Source organism: Bison bison, unplaced genomic scaffold, assembly GCF_000754665.1.
Source record: "Bison bison bison isolate TAMUID 2011002044 unplaced genomic scaffold, Bison_UMD1.0 scf7180017864177, whole genome shotgun sequence".
In the NCBI taxonomy this organism is placed as follows: domain Eukaryota; kingdom Metazoa; phylum Chordata; class Mammalia; order Artiodactyla; family Bovidae; genus Bison; species Bison bison.
The window spans coordinates 3,248,885-3,270,008 of record NW_011494749.1 but is presented as its reverse complement, the minus strand read 5'-3'; positions in this window follow the sequence as shown (position 1 = coordinate 3,270,008).

Genomic DNA, 21,124 nt, shown 5'->3' with positions numbered 1-21,124 from the left:
CCTAGAAAGCCAAATGAGATCTAATTAAATGTAAAAGCTTTTTCACAGTAAAGAAAACCATTAACAAAAGGAAAAGGCAATCTGTTGAATGGTATAAAATATTTGTAAATGATGTATCTAAGCAGTTATCATGTAATTCAATATTTTAAAAGTAACCAAAATAAAAATGGACAGAAGACTTCATTTTCCCAAAGAAGACATACAGTTGGCCAATAGGCACACAAAAAGATATTCAAATCGCTAATCATCAGGGAAATGCAAATCGAAATCACAATAAAGTAACACCTCATACCTGCTAGAATGGTTATCATCAAAAAGACATTCATGAATGTTGATGAGGATGTGAAGAAAATAAAACTGTAGCCCACGGTTGGTGGAAACGTCAACTGGTGCAGCCAGTACAGAAAACAGTATGGAGGTTCCTCAAAAAAAGAAAAAGTAGAACCACCATATAATCCAGCAGTTTCACTCGGGTATATTTGCAAAGAAAGCCAAACACTATGTTGAAAAGATATATGCACCCCAATGTTAATAGCAGCATCATTTAATAGCCAAGATGGGAAAGCAACCTAAGTGTCCATCAACTGATAGATGGATAAAGAAGATGTAGTATATAGATACACAAAGGAATATTACTTAGCCATAAAAAAGAATAAAATTTTGCCATTTGCAAGAACATTGATGAACCTGGAGGATACTATGCTTAGTGAAGTAAGTCCAACTGAGAAAGACAAATACTGTATGCTTTCACTTATATGTGAAAATTAAAAAATAAAACAAACAAATGAATATAAGAAAACACAAGCAGACTCAGACACAGAGAACAAACTAACGGTTATCAGTGTGCATGGGGTGGGGAAGAGACAAGATAGGAGAAAGGGATTAAGAGATATAAACTACTGGTATAAAATAAGTAAGCTGCAAAGATGTAATGTACTTCCCAGGGAATGTAGTCAATATTTTATAACTTAAAATGGAGTATAACCTATAAAAATATTAAATCACTACATGTACACCTGAAATTAATATAATTTTGCAAATCAACTATACTTTAATAAAGAAGTGAACATATTCTAAAGATTTTACCATACAGTGTTGGTGAGAATAAGGAGGAAATGGGACATCTTGCTTGAGAAGTTACAAGTGTCTTGGTGAAGTAGTTGGTTTCTTTTCAAATAGTAATACAAAAATATATTTTGGATACTGAGAATAATAAGGAAAACTGAAAGCAATATAGACTGATGACAATTCTTATTTGTCTCCATTATGACTTTGACAGCCACCATATATTGTTACCAGTAGCCTTAGCTCTAACTGACTGATAGATGATCTTCATAGAATAAAGGAGGAATTTGGAGCTCCGTTTCTTCTACGAAAAACATCTGTCCTAATGTGCCTTATAATGAAGCTAAAGGTTTTCTCATTTTGGAGTGTTTTGTTTTGTTTTTACTTAGTGCTCAGATATGGAGAATTGTTCTGACAAGAAGGAAATGAATAAAGTATGGCTGTCATATCCAAAACAAAGAAACAGAAAACCAAAAACCAAGTTCAAGTCACTACAAAGAAGACTTTTCTTAGAGTACAATCCTAAGGATAATATGAACTTATATGAAGAGGTAGGAAAAAAAAAAATGGAAAGACCCCTGCTGGAAGTTGAATGGGGCAGTGGAAAGCAGTCTCCCTTTGGAGAGTCCACAAGCTCTAAGGTGCTATGGGGCTGTCACAGATGAGCACCTTGACTTTTAATCCGTGATTCTCTTATGGGGTATAATGTTACTAGGTATCCAATGGGCTTCCCTGGTGGCTCAGAGGTTAAAGCGTCTGCCTGCAATGCAGGAGACCTGGGTTCAATCCCCGGGTCTGGAAACCCACCCCAGTATTATTGCCTGGAGAATCCCATGGACAGAGGAGCCTGGTGGGCTACTGTCCATGGGGTCACAAAGAGTTGGACACGAGTGAGCGATATATCCAAGAGCTCAAGAATTGACATTTATTGCTAAGTGAAGATGAGCCTTGTATTTGCTGTATCTTTTTCTACTGTGGGGAAAGAAAAATTGTTCACCTTTTATGGGAACATTATTTGTTAAAAAATCTTGAGCCCATTAGAACTTGCCATACGAACTGTTACTGAATGAACTATAGAAATTAATGGCCCTCTAAATAGTCAAAAATCTCATCCTTTTACTAACACTGAGTAATATAATATGAAGCAATGATAAATGCCAGTGGACTGAAGATCATATTATACAGACTACTAAGCTTTGTTGGCATGCTGAAACGTTATGAATTACTGTAGTAATAGAAGCCCGGGTGACATATGGTATATTACATATTTTTAAATGTTCCACATTTTAATTTTGGGCAAAAGTTCATATACTGCCAGTTTCTCCATTTTTTTCCCTTGAAAACAGACCCTTTCTCAGTAACTGAAGAATGCCAATTTAAAGATGTCGATAATATATTATGTTAATTGGCATTCTTTATAAAATATTTTAATTTAACCAAACTGTAATATATATTAAACAGACAAAATAATATAGGGCTGTGAGTATGATTGTTCTAGAAATGTAAATACTATACCAAGTGTTGAAAGTGTTAGTCGTTCAGTCGTGTCTGACTGTGTGACCCCATGGACTGGAGCCTGCCAGGCTCCTCTGTTCACGGAATTCTCCTGGCAAAGATACTGAAGTGGGTTGTCATTTCCTTCTCCAGGGGATCTTCTGTCCCAGGGATCAAACTTGGGTCTCTTGCATTGCCGGCCAATTCTTTACCATTTGAGCCACCAGGGAAGCCCAAATACTGTACAAAGACACTCATAAAAATGACCATGCATGTGGATATGCCAATGAATTACATGTGTTTCCATATGATAGATGAGTGGCTATTATGTCAGTTGCCATTGGATGTATAAAAAACAATTATTAAATTCAATGTGTTTTTTTAACTTTTTATTTTGTATTGGGATATAGCCAATTAACAATGTTGTGATAGTTTCAGACGAACAGCGAAGGGATGCAGCCATACATATACATGTATCCATTCTTACCCTCAAAGTTATTATTTCTTAAGATTGTACGGGTCAGCCGGATGGTTTATTTGGTCTGTGTCAGCTTCTCTAATATGTTTGGTTGACTGACTTTCAGCCAAGGTTGGATGGCTTAGATTTGACACATCTGTTGTTGGCAGTGTGGTTAATCTGGGGAGTCTCAACTGTGATGGCTCATTTATGTTTCATATGATTTCTTATCCTCCAGTAAGTTGTTCTTCTTCACGTAATGGTCTATGGTTCCAAAAGAGCAGCAAGAAAGGATATACTTCAACTTTAAAGAACATTTGAATCTTCTGCTTTTATCCATCAGCGTGCTGTTATCAGAGCAAATAACATGACCACGGCTTGACTCAGGGGATGGAGAAAGAGATTCTGATTTTTGGTGGTGGAAAGGTGCCAAATATGGTAATGATTATTGCAATCTGCCACAGCTGTGGACTTTGAGAGCATATTCATTTTCTGTGGATTTGTAACCCTGCTCTCCTTGCACGTGAATACAGACATACCATGGAAAGAAACCGTTTTTATTCCATTTTGGAAAGGGGTCATGCCTTATTCATCACTGTTGTTCTAGCACATAATCCAATATTTGGAGCTTGGTTGTTACTTTATGGGTATTTGTTGAAATAAATATGTAGCCAGATGAAGATATGTAAGAACATAAACTGCTTTATCTAACTATAATGAAATTAAAAATGTGGCATGTCTCATATATTACTTGATGTTAAATTTATAGCATTTACCTTACTTTTACAAGTACCAAATAAACTTATGATAGTTTATGTCATGAGTCAGCAAACATGTGGCTGGCTGCCTGTTTTTGTAAAGAAGGTATTGGGAAACAGAAATGCCTATTCAGTTATGTACTCTCTATGACTGCTTTTGTGTTACAATGGGATATTTGAATTGTTGGTGACAGAAACTGTATGTATGCTAGCAGAAAATATTCAATATCTGACCTTTTAAGAAAATATTTGCTGACCATCATCAACATTTGGATATTTGAAAGCATGAATTACTATTTATGTAGCATTTTCTTTTTTTTATCTGTGCAAATAATTTATTTGAAGCATTTTACAATTTATTTGAAGCCTTTAACAGTTTTAGTTGCTAAATCCATGTTGGCAGATGTTCATTATTTACTCATCAATTCAGGTGCTTTTTGGGCAGTTTATTCGTCATTTTGTTTCTTTCTTTTAATTTAATTTTATTTTTAAACTGTACAATATTGGTTTTGCCACATATCGAAATGAATCAGCCACAGGCATACATGTGTTCCCCATCCTGAACCCTCCTCCCTCCTCCATCCCCATACCATCCCTCTGGGTCATCCCAGTGCACCAGCCCCAAGCATCCAGTATCGTGCATAGAACCTGGACTGGAGATTCGTTTCATATATGATATTATACATGTTTCAGTGCCATTCTTCCAAATCATCCCACCCTCTCCCTCTCCCACAGAGTCCAAGAGACTGTTCTATACATCAGTGTCTCTTTTGCTGTCTCATATGCACGGTTATTGTTAGCATCTTCCTAAATTCCATATATATGCGTTAGTATACTGTATTGGTGTTTTTCTTTCTGGCTTACTTCACTCTGTATAATAGGCTCCAGTTTCATCCACCTCATTAGAACTGATTCAAATGGCATTTTCATTACTAGTAACACTATTTCGTTATTAGCTTCCTGGGTTGGGAAGATTCTCTGAAGGAGGACATGGCAACCCACTCCAGTATTCTTGCCTGGAGAATCCCCATGAACGGAGGAGCCTGGCGGGCTGCAGTCCATGGGATCACAAAGAGTCAGACACGACTGAGTGACTAAGCATATAGCATAGCTATACACATACAGACACACACGCACATACATTTTACATTGACGTCATCATGATTTACTAAGCATTGTGCTAAAAGCTTAATATACCTATTATAAAGTCTAATATTTGCAATAACTCTGAGTTAAGTATTTTTAAAACACCATTTTATTGCTAGTAAATAACATAGCTGAAAATCTAAATAATTTCTGTAAGTTTCTAAACCTGTGCTCTTAAACTTTATATTGATAGCTAGTATGTGAAGAATAACAATGTGGAGAACAAGATTTGTTAAATGATTTCCCACCAAATGGATTCAAGACCAGTCAGGTGACAGGAAGTGTGCTAGAGATTTTCATTCTGCAGAAGACATCCTCTGAGTATATACCCTGAAACGGGTTTGCTGGATCATATAATAGTTCTATTTTTAATTTCTTGAGGAATCTCCATACTGCTTTCCATAGTAGCTATATCAGAAAGCTGTACTTTCTCACTAACAAGGGTTCATTTTTCTCCCTATTTTTGCCAGCTTTTGTTATTAATATCTCCTCTCTCTTTGTTAATAGACATCCTAAGAGTATGAGGATGTCTGGTGTTGGGTATATGTCCACATGGAATGAAACCATTATCTTGCAGAGATATCTGTATACCCACATGTAGAATGGTGGTTTCCATGGGATGGGGGGAAACGGTGAGGCTGATAATTTATAACTTTTAGTTAGAAAATGAATTGGTCTGATTATCTAGTGTTTAACATGGTGACCTTGGTTGGTAAATAATACTGTATTGTATAATTGAAATTAGCTAAGAGAAGAACTTAAACATTTTTTACACATACATTCAAAAAATAAATATGTGAGGTGATGGATATGTTAATCAAACTCAAGGAGAATGTTTTTATGATGTGTTTGGATATCAAGTTATCACCATGTCCATTATCTGACAGTTTTGTCGACTAGTTTTATTTGTCAATAAAACTGGAGGGGGAGGGGGAAGGCACCCTCTTCAATTGAGTGGGGATTTCTAAAAGAAATACAGATGAAGTGTTATAAGAAGAAAAGAGGATAGTTATCTATAAAATCAGCTTAAACCTTTCAGTCAATAGATTTAGAGGTATTACATCCTAACAATAAACCAAAACACTATGATCAGTTGTGTTTACCTGAATATCGAGTGTCCAGCCCTCAGTATTGGCAAAATGTTCCCACAACTTTTCCTGAGTCTCTTGGCATTTTAAGTGAGGAGTGGTGAATGTCTGGGAGAATTTCTTATTTTTTCAGTTCATGTGAGGATTGATTCTCCCCAAATTTTTAGTAATTTTCAGTAGATACCCCTATCTCAATCAGACCATGTCATTTGAAAAAATGAAAATTTTATTCTCCTCAAAACAGATTGAAGGAGAAAAAGAGAGATAGATTAAATAGACAACCAGGAAAAATAGGGATAAACAAATAAGATAATAAGTGTCAAAATGACATTAAATAATCCATGAAGCCTTATAGTATTTTTAGATTACTTTTATAGTTACTTAGAAATAAGTGTAGGATACTCGAAAATACATGAAAGTGAGTTGTTTACATAGACTGAATTTTCTGTTGAGCATAATTGTTTCATTAAATTTATGAAATGAAAAAATTATTTGATTTGTCACTTTGAATAATAAATAATTAGATAACACACATCAACCATGGCACACAGAGTTGTTTGTTGGAAGAAATAAATTTTTATGTAGATATAGCAGGCAAACATGTTTCTTTTCTTTGATTATAGTGCTTTTTTATATAATATATGTCCATTGGATCAAGCAAGGTAAAAGAATAAAAGGACCCAATATTTTAATAGGACGTGTTATTTGTTTTATTCCATTTTTATTATGTTAATTCTGCTGGCAAATTTTAAAGTGTCTTTTATTTAATGTTTATTAGTCACCAGGGATAAATGTTCAAGGTTATAAGGGCATTAACATTAAACTACAAAACAACTCTAAAAGGAATGCTACAATTCCTATTTTATAGATAAGAAATAAAAGTTTAGAGAGATAAATGACATACTCTAGCTTACACAGCTGTTAGAAGTAAGAAAAAAAAAGAGCCCAGCTCTTTTTGAGTCCAAGTTCAGGCCACGTATTAATATATTTAAAGTAATATTGTTTTACTTTCTCCCAAAATCATTCCTTAGATTTAACTTTAGTCATAAGCATCATCTTATTTCTCACTTGTTTCTTGTATTGTGTTTCCCAACTAGCTCACAAGCTCAGTATCTTTTGATTCCATATTTCCTCTGTTCCCATGAATCCCCTAATACTACCTAATCCCAGCACTACTAGCTCTGGACATATAATTGGTGTTCAATTAATATTTTTAATTAATAAAAAGAGTTGATATTGTTATATGGAGTTTTAGGCATTAAACTGACTTGCCTATGTCCACATTATTAGTATCCAAAGTAGTATTGATGTCCATAATCTAAACCCTATTTTTCTTTGGCTAGGCGAAGTTGAAAGGGATATTTCAGCTAGTATTAATATATACACATCTACATTTTTACTTAGTAGAGCATTTAATTTACAGTTGGCACCATTCCTTTCTTAGTGCATTTTGACTGTATTCTATCCTTCAGCGAGAATCATATTTATATAATGTAGATTTTATACTCATATTATTTCCAGATATATGTTAATTGTAACCTCATACCCTGTTCTACGGGTTCCAGGTGGAACCAGTGGTAAAGAACATGCCTGCCAGTACAGGAGACATCAGAGACATGGGTTCAATCCCTGGGTCAGAAAGATCCTCTGGCAGAGGGCATGGCAACCTACTCCAGTATTCTCGCCTGGAAAATCTGCATGGACAGAGGAGCCTGGAGGGCTGCAGTCCATAGGGTCACAAAGAGTTGGACACAACTGAAGTGACTTAGCATGCATGTACACACTCTGCTCTATATTCATCCATTATTTTCATCTCTAATACATCTATCCATCTTTGCTGGCTGAACTTGCCCATCACCCCTCATACCCTGCATCATTCACCTAACCATAAATACCACTCCAGTTCATTTCTCTCAGTCTTGTAGAATATCTTTTTTGGTAAGTTCTAGTCTTTTTTGTTGATGGTTGTCCAGCAGTGAGTTGTGATTTGGGTCTCCCTTAATTCCAGGACCAAAAAATCTCAAATTAAAAATAAATAAATAAATAAATGTCTTCAAAGTCTCATGTCTGAAATCTGATTTCTCTGTTTTCCCATCATTTTCCTTTTTTTTTTAAATTTTATTGTATTTAACTTTACAATATTGTATTGGTTTTGCCATATATCAACATGAATCCACCACAGGTATACATGTGTTCCCCATCCTGAACCCTCCTCCCTCCTCCCTCCCCATACCATCCCTCTGGGTCGTCCCAGTGCACTAGCCCCAAGCATCCAGTATCGTGCATCGAACCTGGACTGGCAACTCGTTTCTTACATGATAAAGCTTGATTTTGTGATTTTTGTGTCTTTATTCATTGTTAGGAGTTTCTGTTTTCCCAGCAGGTTGCTCAGGGAGCACTCAGAATATGTCATCCATGCAGAATATCCTGCCACTCATCACACCCTTTTGGAACTGAGACTTCTTACCCCACTTCCTCCACTTTGTTAGAGAGCGATGTTGTTTATTATGTCCTGAGAGCGAAATTCCCACCTATCTTGTTGCTAACAGCTGTTTTGTGCACGGAGCAAAGTGAGGGGAATAAAATGGCAGTTATAAAATACAGCCCTTTTCCCAATCCAGAAACAAATCACACTGATTGGATGGGCCTCATGAAAGCCAGAAGAAATACTGGAGTACTGCATTTGTTTGCTTAGGCTGAAAAAACATTTTAAAATGTAAATAATAGCATATAAGGTCTTCTCTGTATGATACAAGTCATGTATGGTATAGATCATCTATCAAGAAGGAAAGCCTGTTTCAGGTTTACTCTATTTTACAAGTTAGCATGTGAAGCTAGGACCACTACCAAGGTCAACAACTGAATGTGAATTTTTTCTGAAGCACTTACCTCAGAATAGTTAAATTTAAGAAGAGTAGTTTAATAGTTCAGGGTCAAAAAGTTGGAAGGAGGTCAACAAAACAGTGGTAGAGCTCTCGGTTCTGAAAAAGTCTTTCATAATATGTAGTGTATAAACAGTGCAGATAATAATATAAAACTAGAATTATCACAGTTTCAGATGACACAAAATTTCACAGTAGTTTACATTTGGCTCTAGAGAACTTGTTTATTTATGTTGCATATTTCTGTGGACAATCTGTCAGGTTGACGTCTGATCCCATGCCCTCTGCAACTTTATCAAATGACATATTAGCACTACTCAGTTGATTCTGTACTTAAGTCATACTCATTAATATCTTGTGTCAATGCTCAGTTAGAAAGTTACCTTAAAGTTATTTTCATAATAGTGTTAACAGTATAATACACTTTCATATATTACATTATCAAGCTTAAACTTTAGCTACCATTTTGGGGAAATTGATAAAATAGAAAATAGATTAGAATTAATCTAATTAATGTGATATTCTAGGATGATTCCGTATAAACAGACTTATTTTGAATTTCTTACTAGGTACTTTGTTCTACCCTTATGTCATTTAATACAAGGGTGCAAATATCAGTGACACCATCTATGGCTGTGTACTGATTCATTCCCTTGAAATATTCCTAAACGTTCACGGAGCTGAATTATTCTAGTGCTCCAGCAAATGTTAGTATTTTTCTTGTGCACAAATAAAGTTAACAAACAATAAAGAAATTATTGTTGCTCAGGCATCTCATGTCTAACTAAAAATAGAGATACATTTGGTAGGCTAACAGCATTTATTAAACTGAATTAGGTATGATGAGGTCATTCAGCAATGATTTTAACAATATTCATAAAAAATAAAACAACTAGAATTTCAGAGGGTTGCTATGTACCAGATAATATGATGTTTTGTAAACATTATTTCTAACCCTGGCAACCTCCCTCCCCTCAGTTTAGAATGATTATCCTCATTAGCTACTTTTTAGCTAGTAGTAAGACTTCCCTGGTGGCTCAGATGGTAAAGTGTCTGTCTACAATGTGGGAGACCTGGGTTCTATCCCTGGGTCAGGAAGTTCCCTGGAGAAGGAAATGGCACCCCACTCCAGTACTCTTGCCTAGAAAATCCCATGGACAGAGGAGCCTGGTGTCCATGGGGTTGCAAAGAGTCAGACACGACTGAGCGACTTTACTTTCACTTCAAGGACTGAAAAGTAAAGAAATGGATTGCCTTGACCAAAGTTATGCAGCTAACTTATGTAGCTGCTATTTTCAAACCCAATCTTTCCAAATCCCAACTCCTTACCACTATAAATATACACTGAGGATCTGCCATAAGCAAGGGAGTTGTAGGTACTGCCAGGAATCAAATATCTCCTCAAATATTTATAAGGTAGGAGAAATAATAGGTAAAACCAAAATGCTATATTCCAGAAAAGAATGTGATACTATTCAAAAGTGAAATATAATCAAATGGATCTGTTGTTGAAAAGAAACGAAAGATGTTGTCCTTATTCTCAGAAAAACTCTTGGGAAAGCATGGCTTCAGGACTGCTCTCCACAGGCCATGAGTGTGGCAAAAGATGGGTGTGGACTGATTCTGTTGCTGCAAAAAGTGTTTTCAACATGTACTACCTCAAATTCACTTCCTGAGTCTCTCAACATTTGTGATTGCTCATCTAGCATCTATTAACCATCAAAAATGTCACACAAAAAAAGTCATAGGTGATGCTCAAGTAACTCAGTAAAATGCAGACACCACATAACAGTAAATACATGAAAATGATCTGACAATAAGTAATACTCCAGAATATTGTTTATTTTTATGTCTTTTTTCCTGCTTATTCTTAATCTCTAAGAAGAACCTAATAAATTGATGCTGTTAAGGTGAGAAGTTGAGTTTCAGAACCTTTCCCATTACAAAAACTGTTCTGTTTTTGTTAGTTTTCTAAACTGGAATTTTGTGTAAGTGTTTATGTTGAAACAAAATGTGAATTGCATACTAAGATTACTTTTCCAGGGTGTGAGTGTTAAAAAGTTTTCCATTTGGGCTCTTTTTAAGTTCTCCTCAACTAATAATTACTAGAAGTAGATAACAATGATTAGTTCACAATGATTGCTTTCCAGGGTCTCAGTGAATCAACAGAGGAATGCCTGACAACAATTTTCTGTCCTTCAGGGCCTCTACTGTCCTCATCCCCAGCCACCTGCTGGGTGTCATCTGTCATCACTATACATTGCTTTTTGTCGGACCCATTTGCAGAAGTCTGTTTCTTATAAATCCCCTTGGAGACAGGCAGTCCTTCAAAGTAAAGCATATCAGATTTGGAGATTTTTTCCAAAACTCTCAGGAAACTAAGGCAAAGCTCATTCTGATTAAGGTATATGCACTCTTAATTGAATTTCTATCCCAACAGACCAGCCTTCTTATTGATATAAACTAGAATCACAAGAATCAAAGCTAGTGACAACTCCAAAATGATTTATTATTCTTTGATAAATTAAGCTTTTGATAGATGCATATTCTGTAGGAAAAAAAGAAAACCATTCTATTTTCCCCTATGAATATCTTTATTGATGTCATTTAAATTTAAAATAAATTTAAATTTATTCTATTTATTTTATTTAAATTATTAGTATACATTTAAAATATAATTCCTTATATATGTGGAAATAAAAAGGTAGGTTTCTGAAAATAGTTTAATAAATAACATTTTTTTGTTTATTTGTACATACACCAGCAATATAATATAAAGGAATTATTTTTCTTTCTTTAGAGCAAAGGAAAAAAAGTGTCTTGTATCTTGTTTTTACCACAAGATAAAAGATTTGAAGAATTTCTTGAAAACTCAGGCCTGTGAAGAATGCATTATTCCAAACAGGCAGGCAAATAAACACTTTTTTAGATGAAAAAAGAAAGTAGTAAGACTGGGTAGGGGATTTTTATCACCAGGCTCGCTAAGTACTAGTCACAATAAGATAGAACTATAGGTATGAGGGTTCCTTTGGCCTACTTCACAGGCAGAAGTGAGTGACTCTGTGGAAATCATCTCTGTGTCCTCTTGGGCATTGTCTCACAGATGGCAAAGGAATAGAATTTAGTCCTGAAACTGTGGAGTTTACAGAAGTCCACAAATCAGTACCAGCAGATTGAGCTTCTCAAGTTAGTTTCAATGTCCGTGAAGCTATGTTATAGAACCCTGATATAGATCCTAATTTAGATGGGTCTTGATATCTAGTGAATGATATTCTACCCTAGTCAGCAAAGACACTTAGAAATCATCAACATTTTTGTCAGGTGATCCTATACCATCTAACAGGATGTGGGTCCTCTTGGGAAAAACTATTTAGTTCTTTCTGGGCTTGCTGTGGCCACGTGGGAGAGTAGGAAGCCTGAGGTCACCTACACCCGTGAGCACACCAGAATTACAAAGATTTCCCTGGTGACTCAGAAGATAAAGAATCTGTCTGCAATGCAGGAGACCTGGGTTCAAACCCTAGGTCAGGAGGATGCCCTGGAGAAGGGAATGCCTACCCACTCCAGTATTCTTGCCTGGAGAATTCCATGGACAGAGGAACCCAGCGAACTACAGTCCATGGGGTCACAAAGAGATACGGCGAGTGACTTTCACTTTCACAGAGCAATTATTGATGAGAATGACTGAAGACTAGCAAAAAAGATTGTTCACAATCAAAATTATAAAGAAGAAATGACAGTGAGATGCAGAAAAATCTTTTGACAAAATTCAACATCAACATGATAAAACTGTCAACAAAGTGGGTACAGAGGAACCACACCTCAACATAATAAAGGCCACATATGACAAACCTACAGTCAACATCATATTCGATGGTGAAAAGCTAAAAGCATTTCCTGTAAGATCATCCACAAGACAAGATTTCCCACTTCTGCCAGTTGTATTCAACATAGCATTGGAAGCCCTAACCACAGAACTCAGACAAGAAAAAGAAAAAATGTAAGTCAAATTGAAAAGGAAGATGAAAACTGTTACTGTATAGATGATAATATACATATAAAACTCTAAGGATTATGCACACATGAATACAATACTGTAAAGCAAGTATCTTTCAATTTAAAATAAATTTTAAAAATATAAACTTACTTAAAAATTAAAAAATAATCAGATAAATAAATTTTAAAAGACTTACGATGTCAACTGTTGGTAAGAATATAGAGCCACCTGAAAAAGTGAAGAACTAAAGAGCCTCTTGATGAAAATGAAAGAGGAGAGTGAAAAAGCTGGCTTAAAACTCAACATTCAGAAAACTAACATCATGGCATCTTGTCCCATCACTTCATGGCAAATACATGTGGAAACAATGGAAATAGTGACGTATTTTATTTTCTTGGGCTCCAAAATCACAGCAGATGGTGACTGCAGTCATGAAACTAAGACACTTTCTCCTTGGAAAAAAGCTATGACCAACCTAGACAGCATATTCAAAAGCAGAGACATTACTTTGCCGACAAAGATCCGTCTAGTCAAAGCTATGGTTTTTCCAGTAGTCATGTATGGATGTGAGAGTTGGACTACAAAGAAAGCTGAGCACTGAAGAATTGATGCTTTTGAACTGTGGTGTTGGAGAAGACTCTTGAGAGTCCCTTGGACTGCTAGGAGCTCAAACCAGTCAATCCCAAATCAGTCCTGAATATTCGTTGGAAGGACTGATGCTGAGGTTGAAACTCCAACACTTTGACCACTTGATGCGATGAACTGACTCCTTGGAAAAGACTCTGATGCTGGGAAAGTCCTTCAGCAGGGGAAGAAGGGGACAACGGGGGATGAGATGGTTGGATGGCATCACCGACTTGATGGACATGAGTTTGAACAAGCTCTGGGAGTTGGTGATGGACAGGGGAGCCTGGCGTGCTGCAGTCCATCGGGTTGCAGAGTCTGACATGACCAAGTGACTGAACTGAACTGACTAACAGAAATAGATAATGCTGCTGCTGCTGCTGCTAAGGTGCTTCAGTCCTGTCTGACTCTGTGTGACCCCATAGATGGCAGCCCACCAGGCTCCCCCGTCCCTGAGATTCTCCAGGCAAGAATACTGCAGTGGGTTGCCATTTCCTTCTCCAATGCATGAAAGTGAAAAGTGAAAGTGAAGTTGCTCAGTCATGTCTGACTCTTCACAACCCCATGGACTGCAGCCTACCAGGCTCCTCCATCCATGGGATTTTCCAGGCAAGACTACTGGAGTGGGGTGCCATTTCCTTCTCCAATAGATAATAGAAGCCACTTGCAACTACCCTGACACCCATCTATCACATTCTGTGAGCACTCCATATCTGTGATGGTTACATCCCAAGTCCCATAGGGAGGCCTGAAACTGTAGATAGTAGCAAATCCTATATGTATTAGTTTTTCCTATACCTATATACGTTTGTGTGTGTGTGCTTAGTCACTCAGTCGTTCCGACTCTTTGAGACCCCCTGGATTGTAGCCCTCCTGTCTCCTCCATCCATGAAGATTCCCCAGGCAAGAATACTGGAGTGGGTTGCCATGCCCTCCTTCAGGGGATCTTCCCAACATAGGGATGGAAACCAGATCTCCTGCATAGCAGGCAGATTCTTTACCAACTGAGTCACCAGGGAAGACCACATACCTATGGTAAAGTTCAATTTATACAGTAGGCATGGTAAGAGATTAGAAGTAATAACTAATATTAAAGTAGAGCAGTTATAAAAACATATTGTAATAAAAATTATATAAATGTGGTCTCTACCAAAATCTCTTACAAATTCAAATCCATTTCTATCTTAATTAAGCAGTTATCATTCACTGTGGCCATAACTTTGTCGATATGAGGTGCATCCACAAAACTAGCATAAATTTCTTTTTTTCTTCACAATTTGGTCAGGAAATTTGTTATTACCACAGATTTTAGGAAACTCAGCATATGTATATTTTCTTTCCTTATTAAGGCAATATATTTCACCTTTTTACTTAAACAGAGCACTTTATGACTTCTTTGATTTATCCAAATTGTCAGCATCACTACTCTTGAGCTTTGGGCCATAGTTAAGTAAAATAAGGGTTACGTGAAGACCAACACTTCCACAGCAAGACAGTTGATCTAAAAATGAAGAGGGTGAACTAACAAATGGGTGAGATATGCTAAATAAAGTGATGATTCATGTCACAGGCCAGAGGATGCAGCATGGCACGAGACTTCATCACACTACTCAGAATGGAGGACTATTTCAAACATATGAATTGTTTAGCTCTAGAATTTCCATTTAATGTTTTCTCACCTAGATTGATCACAGGTAACTGAAATCTTGGAAATCAAAACCATGGATAAGGCGGGGGTGGGGGGGTGGGGGCAGACTACTACAGTTACATAAAAAGTATTTCTGCAAAGGAAATTACAAATTCTCATGGAGCAAAAGCAAAGACAAATAAGTGGAATTATAAACTATGCTCATGAATAATATCATTTCCCTCCAATTGATCTATGGATGCAGTTAAAGCCAGATCAGTATACTAGGAGTTTTTCTTTTGTGAAAATTAGCAACTTAATTCTTAGAATATATTGTACAAGTATAAACTTTGAAAGATGGACAAGTGGAATAAAGACCAGAAACAGATCTATATATAAATGATTACCTGATTAATGGCAATGGTGCTTTCATACAATACAGTAAAAGAAAGGAGAAACCACCTAAGAGATGCTGACTCAATTGAATATTCGTACTGGGGGCAAAATTTTGATCCTCCACATACCTGCCATTCAAAAATTCTCCAATAAATTAAAGAGTTTGGTATTTTAAGACAAATTTCCTGCCTTTCTTCAAACTCTCCCAATCTATCTCTTTCTCCATCCAAATTTCAATTTGTTCCTGAATCTTAGTTCTATGTGTCAGCTAAAATCCTATTTGTGTCTATAACACTCAATGTTTCTTCTTTGTTTCTTTTTTTGCTGGTTATTGGCTCTATCTAAAGGACTTTATATGTATATTGTTATTGTTCTTATCCTTTCTTTACTTAGGACTCATATTACTGTGACCGTTCACAAACAGCCTTAATTAACAATAGCTCATTTTTTAAAAATAGAATGATTATAAGCCATTTCCTTTGGTCTCAGTTCAGTTCAGTTCAGTTGTGTCTGATTCTTTATGACCCCATGGACTGCAACATGCCAGGCCTCCCTGTCCATCATCACCAACTCCGGGAATATACTCAAACTCACATCCATTGAGTCAGTGATGCCATCCAACCATCTCATTCTCTGTCATCCCCTTCTCCTCCTGCCTTCAATCTTTCCCATTATCAGGGTCTTTACAAATGAGTCTGTTTTTTGTATCAGGTGGCCAAAGTATTGGCGTTCCAGCTTCAGCATCAGTCCTTCCAATGAATATTCAGGACTGATTTCCTTTAGGATGGATTAGTTGGACCTCCTTACAGTCCAAGGGACTCTCAAAGAGTCTTCTCCAACACCACAGTTCAAAAGCATCAATTCTTTGGCACTCAGATTTCTTTATAGTCCAACTCTTACATCCATACATAGCTATTGGAAAAACCATAGCTTTGACTAGATGGACCTTTGTTGGCAAAGTAATGTCTCTTCTTTTAAATATACTGTCTAGGTTGGTCATAACTTTTCTTCCAAAGAGCAATTGGAGTTTCACGGCTGTAGTCACCATCTGCAACAAAAACAAAGTCTGTCACTGTTTCCACTGTTTCCCCATCTATTTTCTATAAAGTGATGGGATTAGATGCCATGATCTTAGTTTTCTGAGTGTCTAGTTTTAAGCCAACTTTTTCACTCTCCTCTTTCACTTTTATCAAGAGGCTCTTTAGTTCTTCTTTGCTTTCTGCCATAAGGGTGGTGTCATCTGTATATCTGAGATTATTGATATTTTTCCAGGCAATCTTGATTCCAGTTTGTGCTTCATCAAGCCCAGCGTTTTTCATGATGTACTGTGCATAGAAGTAATATAAGCAGGATGACAATATACAGCCTTGACGTACTCCTTTCGCTATTTGGAACCAGTCTGTTGTTCCATGTCCAGTTCCATATCCAGTCCATGTTCCAGTCCAGTTCTGTTGCTTCCTGATCTGCATATAGGTTTCTCAAGAGGCAGGTCAGGTGGTCTGGGATTCTCATCTCCTTCAGAATTTTCCACAGTTTATTGAGACCCACACAGTCAAATGCTTTGGCATAGTCAATAAAGCAGAAGTAGATGTTTTTCTGGACCTCTCTTTCTTTTTCGATGATCTAGCAGATGTTGGCAATTTGATCTCTGGTTCCTCTGCCTTTTCTAAATCCAGCTTGAACATCTGAAAGTCTTACTCTATAAAGGCAGATTGAAATTTAGAACCTGAACTACATGCTTATTATGTATTGTTTATAATAAATAGAATGTCATAATTAAGATGATAGCAAGTAAATTAGTCTGAGTTATAAGGGAAAAAAGTAATGTATGCAGGTATATAATAATGTGGGAAAAGTTGTTAATTTCTGCTATCATAGCATTTTTTACATGATAGAATAACATAAAACACTGGAATTTGTTTTCTTATGTCATAAAGGCTGTAATTTAAAAGCCTAGTACTGTTTGGAATGCTTTCCTGTAAAGGTAGGGCTGAAACTGATCTTCCAAGATTGAGTGGGATTTGGAGATGTGAAATGCAGGATAAACAAAACTAAGAAAACAACATGAATAAAATCCATTGTGGTTGAGTTTATTTTATGACATTTTTATGTCTATTGTAAACACATCTAATATTTTTATGAATATCACCTGGATATGTTACTTTGATATAGTTTTATATCAGATTAAAGAAATTATGACTATTTATGATCTTCCCTTCAAATACTAATTCTAGTAGGTCATATTCAAAGTAAACCATTTTTTTTTTCCAGAAGCAAAGCTCATATTTCAAGAAAGGTCCTATGTATTCTAGATCCCTCATTTTTTTAAGTCACTCCTACACCTTGAATTCTTTTTTATACTTTCTTTCATCTAACTTAAATGTTCTTTGGCTTATTAGACATAAAAAGTTAAAATGGAAACAGGAAGGAGAGTTCATTTTCCCTTCAAGATGGACTAATAGAAATCAAATTTACAATCCTACCTGAAGCAATCAGAAAAACAGAAAGAGCAAAATATGTGGAAATTGGTTTTGCAAGCACTGAACATTTGGCAACAAAGGAAGAGATCCCCAAGAAATGGGCAATAAGATGAACACTATGATTGCCACAGGGTGAGGACTGCACCTTGAAAATGACAGTCTGATGGGACTAAGATGGAAAAGTTCTCAAGACTTTGTAGAATGACCTTAATATTTGCAGTCTTCAGTTGCCAATCCTTAGGTCAGCCTCTGTAAAGCTCTTTCCTCCTCTGTATTTTGTCCTGAGGACTTTAGTCGTGTCTCAGTCCCAATATGTCATACAGGAACCCACAGTTGTAAAAACATGCAACAAAAATCAAAAAAGATAAATTAAAAAAACAAACATCAATTAATGTCTTCTTGATTTGATACTGGTTTCCCAAGTAAACTGAACATACTTTAGATTACCTATAGTTCATTGATTTAGTTTTACTTAAAATTTAAATTCATTAAGCTATACCCTTTTGATTTATTTTTTGTAGGTATACTATTTTTCAATAACAATCTTTTAAAAATAAATACCACTTATAATAATGAAAAGTAAAAACTAGAGAGCACTTGGGGAAATTCTTTAAAAAGATATATAAAACCTATATAGAAAAAAATAAAATTTTAGTAAAATTTAGTAAAGAAGACATACAAATGGGAAGAGAGCCTTTGTTCATCAATAAGATTATAGCCGCAGAAATAAATAGCAGTTCTGCCTGAAATGCTAGAGATCTTGTGGCACTGTAATAAAAATATATTACCAGAGGTTTCTTGAAACATGACATTTGAACTTCCATTTCAAGTGACTAAGACACTTCAAGATATGTCTGAAAAAAAGGATTAAGAGAGAGATGACCAAATCAGATATTAGTAGTAACACTCAATATAAAACTGTAGACATGAAGTTTATTTGGTTTGTTTGGAATTTAGGAAGAAACAGGGTCTTGGGATCAGAAAGAAGCACATGTTTATTGTTGATTTTCCAGTTCTAAGGTTCAATAATGTGGTCACAGTGTTCATTATATCATTAGAGTAAATAAGGCAAATGATCCATGCCTTGAGTAATATATTATATATTATATTATAAACTAGAGATTATAGTCAAAGCAAATATTTTCAACCAAGAAGGAAGAGAAGGAAAAGAGGAGAATATATAATGAAGGCTTATAGAGGCTGTCAAAGTGGAAATGATGTGGAAATAAATATTAGTAATATTCTATAAGTAAAAATCAAAATAAATTATTGAAGGAATAATTATTTGGGATGAAGTAAAGGTCAAAATTAAAGATATTTTCTAGTGTAATTAGGAGGGTTGAGATAAATAATGCAGATGTGGGAAGGATAATGACACTCAGATGCAATTTTGGTCACTTTGATTTAGAAGAGTTTACTCTGTACACCTAATAATAAAAGGCAGTGATGATGACAGATAATTTGAATTCAAGCTGAGAATTTCTTTGGAGGACAAGGCTGGTGAATTAGATATGGGAATTGTCTGTATAGTAATTAATAGGTGAGATGACCTAAGGAGAGAATTAATTAATTTTACTCAGTGTAAGAATTACATCTCTAACAGAGCTGTCAAATACTGACCTGCATTGCTTTGAACAGTACTGAGCATTCAATTATTTTAGTTAGTTGACACATTAGTAGTCATTTGACATGTATATTTTAGGAAATCCCTAGATTGAGTCAAATATTAATCACTTTGTGAATCTTAGGGTTAATGCTAAGAATTTACGGCTTATGATTTTTGCTACTTATCTTTATTGCTCTAAGTCCTACCATATTACATGCATAAACACATGTACAAATTTAACTATTTTACATAAGTAAACATATAAATAAAAGTTTTTATATAAACTATATTGTTTGCCAAGAGAATGAATATCATTTATGTTCAGGAAGATCTCAAGTGGCACTAGTGGTAAAGAGCCTGCCTGGGAATGCAGGAGATATGAGACGTTTCAGTCCCTGGGTCAGGAAGATCCCCTGGAGAAGGCAATGGCAACCCACTCCAGTATTCTTGCCTGGAGAATTCCACACACAGAGGAGCCTGGCGGGCTAAGTCAGGATCCAGCTTTGATTCATACACATAGCAGTTGACCTGATATTTACTTAGCTGTGTACTTATAAGTAGAGATAATCTAATATAAAAATGAGTAATTTTATTATAAAAGAATGCACAATTAAAAGTGAACTCTTTAATGTTTCGCCAAGGAATATTTTTACCTTTGATGAAGAATGTAACACAGTTATAGAAAGTAATTTCTAAGGCTCTGATTGGTGATGTCATTTTCAGATACGGTGTTACTTCTTCTTTCTCTTTCTCCTCTCATAATTCCTCTCCTTGCCTTCCTTTCTTCTTATTTCTTCTGGCTTTTCTTTTCCTTCTTTGTCTACCCCTTCTTCCTTTTGAAAAGGAGATATAAATTTTCTGGAGTACTGAAGGAATGAAATGATGTACTTCCAGATGTATGTTGGGGGTTTGTATGTTAATAATAAAAAATTAAACTAAATACCTTTTGCTAATTGTTCCAAAATTGTTTAATGCCTGTATTTTTTAAACAAAATTATTCTTTTTAATTGAGCTTATTTAATCTTAAAAAAAAATTCATCCATTTCTCTAATCTCTACTCTCTGCCTCTGGCAACCACCAATCTGCCCTTTGTATGTAAGACTTTATTTATATTTATTTATAATAAAACATTGTAATATGTTACTCTATGTAATATGTATATTACATGTTCATATTTATTTGTTTAGATTCCACATATGAGATTATAAAATGTTTATCTCTGGGTGACTGATTTCATTTAGCATTATGCCCCCAAGATCCATCAATGTAGTCACAATGGCAAGATTTCATTCATTTTTTAATACCTGAGTAATATTTCATTGTATCCATCTTCTTTATCCATTCACTTAGGTTGTTTCCATTGTATTGACTATTGTCAATAATGCTGCAGTGCATATATCTTTTTGAATTAGTATTTTCATTTTCTTCAGCTAGTACCCCGAAGTGGAATTCCTCAATCATGTGGTAGTTCTGTTTTTAATTTTCCTAAGAACTTCCATACTGT